The following is a 6,195-nucleotide window of genomic DNA, read 5'->3' as shown; positions in this document are numbered from 1 at the left end:
CGCATACGTTTCTGTGCATTTCTTTCTGCTCCTCCGCAAGCGTGCTTGCATACTGGCGCTACCTAGCGGAAAAAAAAAACAACTGCGTAAAGTCTGACGTCACACATCTTTGAACTCTTTCATTACAACGGAAAATAAAAATAGAATTTTCGACCTTTTACAGTTATTTTTTCGGAGTTTTGACCTCGGATTTGAATTTTTCCCAACTTTTTAGATAGGAATCGACCATTTATTTATAATGTTTACCCATTTGCAACTGCTCCATTTTCATCGATTGGTTAGGAAGACTCGAGAGCAGCTTTCCTCTAATTTCAGTTAATTTACTCAATTTTGCAGTTTACCACTCAATAAAATAAGCCAGGTGAATCATCTCAGTGTACATTAAAAAAATGTAAATAAATATGAAGTTTGAACAAGTAATAATGCAGATGTAAAAGATTTCAAGTGTGCAAACTTCACTTTTTCTTTTGCTGCAATTTTTTATATAATTTGGAGATGTTATCATTAAAACAAGTAAAAAATAAATTAAGAAACCGTCAGGTGTAAACACAAATAATCCTTCCAATGCAATGCAATGGACAACTACCTATGTAGGTATGTACAAGTACATATCCTGTAGATTTCTAATAATTTCTGCTTGTTATGGTAGAAAAGAAGATGGACATCCGATGATAATCGCAATAAGTTAATAATTTGGGAGAAAACAACCAAATTAGAAGACCGTGAAAGATTTCAATTTCGAAAAAATAAAAATAGTAGGAATGACGTTCAGTGAGCAGCTATATCAACAGTCATGATAATAAACGGGATAACCATAATAAGATCATAATTTCATAAATATAATAATTTAATCGGTCAGTAGGCATTACATTACACCTTATAGGTACAGAAAGAACAAAATAAAATTTTAAATTTGGAAAAAATAAGAAGTACCTACCTATTAAGAATACCTACATACTTGTTGAGGAAAATGATGAAACCATGGAATTCCAAGTGCACAACAATACAAAAAGCTCGGTAAACAACAAACTATGAAGAGTATGAAGCAATGATCACTCTAAATTATTTCGCGAATTGCGATCTTTTACACAAGATAAAGGAAAAATGGCAACAATCACAAAAAAAGAAATAATTTTAATTAATAAAAACTTCACAAAATTAATTAAATTCGCGATTCACAAAAAATATAACCAATCTAATTTTTCGTCAGTACCGCACAAAAACAGATGAACAACTGAGTATAACTAACACCTGAATCCTGAAATAGATAAACAGAGAATCCTAATGTCTACCTAATAGGTGCAAGAAAAACATTAATGTTTTGGGTTAAAAATAAAATAAAGGCAATCAACAAAGGATGAAGGTTCTATTTATAAATTGAGCCTTAAAAAACCCTCTCACTTTTGTAACGCCACAGATAAAGATACCCTCAAGGGTGCCAAATGCTGAACAAAAGTCATTGTTGTCATTATCCAAGTACCTTTATTACATAAAATGGGTATCTCCTGATATAATAGGAGAAGTTTACCAACTACCTGTGAACCATCAACCTGTCTTCAGGGTGGTCCTCTTCGCCCAGTGGGGGTTCTATCAATTGAAAATAACATGGTTTTAATTTAGTCTTTAGTTCTTTACATACAAGTAGTGTCTTCTTTGTGTTTTTTATTGTGTTCTTGGTATAATTATTAATTCGGTATACTTACCTGTCCACATGACAATGAGCAGGTTTCTTTCATTCTTTTTAATTTATTGGAAAACTTGATAAGTATCTCTCGTTATTTAAATTTCAAATTATTTAAATCGAAGGTGATGTGGTCTGTTGCGTTAATATTTTTTCTATTGTAAGATGATGTGACTAATGCGTTATATTCTGTCACAATTTTAGAAAAATGTCAAGTTACGAGGTACTCGTACTTACCACTTGACTGTTGTTGATGAATGTCTCAATAGAACCACGTAATCCTAGTCACTAGCATTTCCATCGAATAATCTGTAACAAGAAGAAAATTACAATTAGCACCTATGGCACGTACAATTTAGGTACCTACCTATACTTCGCCTTCAGAATTATTTTCCCCTCAAAGACCCAGTTTTATTGAAACTATTGAACCATTCATAATATAGATAGCTACTCGTGAATACCAAATTTTTCTCTACTTTCAATTTGTTGAACTGGTTGCCAACTGGCGTATCAACCAATTGGAAGAACTGTCTGGTTAAAACCACAAAGAGTGTGACTCCAGACTCCAGTAGAAATTTTGACAATTCAAGTGAAGAAATGACGAAAAAAGTGAAGTTGTTTTGATTTCATTTTTTTTTTTTTTTTTTTTTTTAGGATATCAATATCACTGTGATCGATATCATGTCTTGCCTGTAGGTAGGTAGGTACAGCATTTCCATTTAGGTATAGGTACATAATCTATAAACAGGTATCTTCATAAACCTACGATAATACTAAAATTGTGTAAATTGTAAACACCTATAAAATATATTTTATTATTTTTATACAGGAAAAAGAGTTACAAAATTCTCTTTCCATAAATATAGCTTTGAATTCTCAGATTTCGCCAGATTTACTTTTATTTTTAGGTATTACTGTTTTGTATACCTACTTCTTTATTTATTTTTATGTGTTTTTATTTAGGTAAATTTCCAACTAAAATTCCGCCATTAACCAAGAGAGCCTTTTTTTGTCGTAACTACAAACAGACAGGCTCGTTTAAGTATTGAATGAAAGTGGAATAGCAAGTACTCAATATCTGCGGATAACTGGATTGCTGAAGTTGAGTCACTTTTGAGTATGCAAAATAAAGAACTTACTAGGACAACTTCACTTTTGTTGTCACTTTCATTTTCAGCTTTCGTGACTTTGAAATCAAAGGAAAGTGGTCGAAGGTAAATCGTTGGATGTTGTTTTTATTATTAGATACTAGTATTATATTTTCAATTACTTATTAAATCAAATAATGAGGTAGGTATTTTTTAAAACTTCAAGTAGATAGGGGCATCCACTACCCACCTAACCTATAACAGTGTACCAACCTATTAACAAAAGCCGTTATTTAACGACATTTGGCACCAATGTGGAAAACAATTGTTCTCTTCCACCCCAAGGGAGAATCCTCATTTTGAAACTGCCTTTATTGATATCAATTTACGCACAGGTAATTATTAACCTGTGAAATTTCCTGTGAATGCTGCTACAGCTACACAATACAAACACAAGTCCAGACATTCAAACAAAAGACCGACTGCATGGAATATCATCTCATACCATCTGGGATATGCTTCGCGTGCTAGTTATAACTGACATTGTAGATACTGATCTAGACAGAGTAGATGATACTTCCCGGGAAAAAAAAAAAAAAAAAAAAAAAAAAAAAAAAAACCTTGGGTTTTGAATTCCATTTCAACAAGACATTGTTGACTTGCTGTTATTGTTGTTGCTATTCCGTTGTTTTCTTTCGCATCGGATAATTCATTTTCCTCTCCAAACAACACTTCTTGTCACACGCTTTGATGTGGCGTTCCTCTTTCAGGCAAATTATGAACAATTAAACTCGACACTAGAAAACAAGAGCGTATATAAAAACATCTCGAAGAACACTTTCTTTTCTAGAAAGAATGGTTATGAAAAGAAATGGCATTACAGCATATAAATTAACACACAGCGATTGTAATGCCGACACCGGCACGGCCTCAGTTACTGACAGTAATGTAAGAGACTTGAGAGTAGTGTAAATTGTAATGGACAATATCACTCTAGATATCTCACCCTCCAAAAGAGATTTCACTGCAATTTCTCTAAAAACTAAGATAAGAACTCGACTTATTGGCCATGGTCTGTAGCCACACTCAAAGCTGGAACAAATGAGTCTGGATTCAGAAATGAAAACAAGCAAACATGTCGAAATAATTGCCGCAGACCTAAAAAACATCTCCAAGAAAATAAAGCTAAGGAAAGAAAGAATAGATAAAGCTCAACATTAACAATCATACTTGTAGGTTTCTTATAAGTTGGTACGTAGGTACCTACATGGTTCTGCTAGCTATAGCCACATGGCAGATATTGTAAAATTTGAGCTTGAAAAGTTTGTATGAAAGTTGTCAAAAAATAACGAAATTGGCAACATATCCCCTGCTCTCACCCAATCTGTCAACAAATCCAATTTCAAGGTTCTCTATGCTTTGTTTAATACAACCACCTCATCAGGTACATCTTTACTATTTCCAATTGAGGTACTATACTGTCTATACTAATTCTAAATCTAAACCTAAGTTTTAACTTAATTAAAGCTAATAACATACTCCGCGGTAGAGTAAATCTGAGAGAAAGTACTCCAAGCAAGTAGTTAGGTACTAATAACAGGTACATAGCTAGCTCTGGTCATGACATTGCTATGATTAGGTTGCTTTTGATAACATCTTTGTTTTATTCGTGCATTCGCGTACAGTTTAATTTACTAGAGCAACAGTTCCAGGTCTCTGGGTTTTATGAGATTGAAGGTATAATAAAGCTACTACTGACTGATATGGTTGAAGTTATTGGTTGGTGTGGCCGTGATTCTTGATGGTGACCTAAATACGGAGATGACCAGGTGTTCCCTTCCTGAAAACAATGTCCGAACTTGTAGAAAGTATTGCTGGAAGATTGGAATTAACTGGAATTTTTCCAAAAGACAGTGAAAATAAAGTTTCGGTGTCCGATTTACCTAGCAGACATTTGGTCTTCCGAAGGTTAATGTTGCCAAGTAATTATGATGAAATACCCTTCATTGATTAAAATGACCCAGAGAAAGCTCTGCAATTACACTAGGAATCTAGGAAATACCAATGTCATCCAGAAAGAGAGAGTACCTAAGTACTTCAATAGATCCAAAGATTTGCAAAGACACTGAATTCGAATGAGAAAACAGGAAACAAATTGAAATGGATAATGGACACTTGAAGAACAATACAATTCCTGAGCACCAAGCAATACTTGACGAAACAGCACTGAGTTCACCAAGATCTTAAAGCAATAGGTACATCACGAAATGGCCGAGTTCCCTGATCACGTTATAGGTTTAGTACTTGAGACAGGTAGCAATCTGTATTCTCTACTCTCTAACCTAAGTTCGTCTAATATCCAATAGGCAGGTATTCTCATATGTATAATCGATATGCACATGAACTTTGAAGAAGTCAATATCATGCTTATTATAGGAAACAGGATTAGCCTCATCGCTAACATTGTGCTGAGTGGGTTTAATCATGAATATGAGGATGAGCGCAACATCAGAAACACCTGTCTTGTGACCATCTATGAAACTCGTTCGACCAGAACTAAGGGTACCCGAGAAAACGTAAACACAACAACTGCTTTGGTAATAGTTTTTTTAGTACCTATAATAAATTAAAGGTAGTATCCCTAAATTGATAATATCTTTTTTCCTGAATGTTTTCTTCCAGCTGATAATGTGGCATGACGTCTTGTAGAGTTACCAGTACAGGAACACACTTTGGATTATAAAACTGCATTTTACAAGTAAGATTAGTAGATACGTATTACCTAGGTACACGTGAAGTTGAACAAAATGGAAAATCGGAGGTGATTAGAAAAGTAAAAACAACCTTCCAAAAACAAGAACAAAAATGTTTCCAAGAAAATGTTCATCGTGGGATCTCAATGAAAATTCCTTGCGCTAATGTCTGCAGATAGAGCAGATTTTGGTTTTGAACAAGTTCCTATTAGAATATTTACATGTGTTTTCAATTTAGATGAATATCGTTTCATAAATTATTAGAGATAACGTACTGGTAACTTCTCTGTCTTATGAATATAAATATCAGAAACACTCACAAACATCTGTGTGAAAATAATGCATGTCATCATATAGTAACACAAAGTAGAAACAATATGCTCCTAATGCTAATAGAGTGTTATTAGTGACTATCATTATATTTACTTTTACTACTAAATAGCTGAACTGCTGCTACAGCTACACAATACAAACACAAGTCCAGACATTCAAACAAAAGACCGACTGCATGGAATATCATCTCATACCATCTGGGACATGCTTCGCGTGCTAGTTATAACTGACATTGTAGATACTGATCTAGACAGAGTAAATGATACTTCAGATCATATTATATCTATTCCAACATGACACTCGGATTATTTCCGTTTGAGGTTACCTACATCAAAGCAAA

The 6,195-nt window shown here is 33.8% G+C and overlaps 1 protein-coding gene across 1 annotated transcript in view; it reads right to left on the bottom strand.

Moving 5' to 3' along the window:
* LOC103515305 overlaps nt 1–2,010 on the bottom strand; it is a 38,244-nt gene extending 36,234 nt beyond the window's left edge. Inside the window, exon 1 of the mRNA XM_026828046.1 lies at nt 1,919–2,010. The gene's annotated coding sequence lies outside the window, so the exon portion shown is untranslated. The remainder of the gene's footprint in view (nt 1–1,918) is intronic.
* Between the last annotated feature and the right edge of the window lie 4,185 nt (nt 2,011–6,195).

Source organism: Diaphorina citri, unplaced genomic scaffold (assembly GCF_000475195.1).
Source record: "Diaphorina citri unplaced genomic scaffold, Diaci psyllid genome assembly version 1.1 scaffold1316, whole genome shotgun sequence".
NCBI lineage: Eukaryota > Metazoa > Arthropoda > Insecta > Hemiptera > Psyllidae > Diaphorina > Diaphorina citri.
The sequence above is the reverse complement of the archived record's forward strand: the minus strand, read 5'-3'. Positions and strand labels throughout refer to the sequence as shown.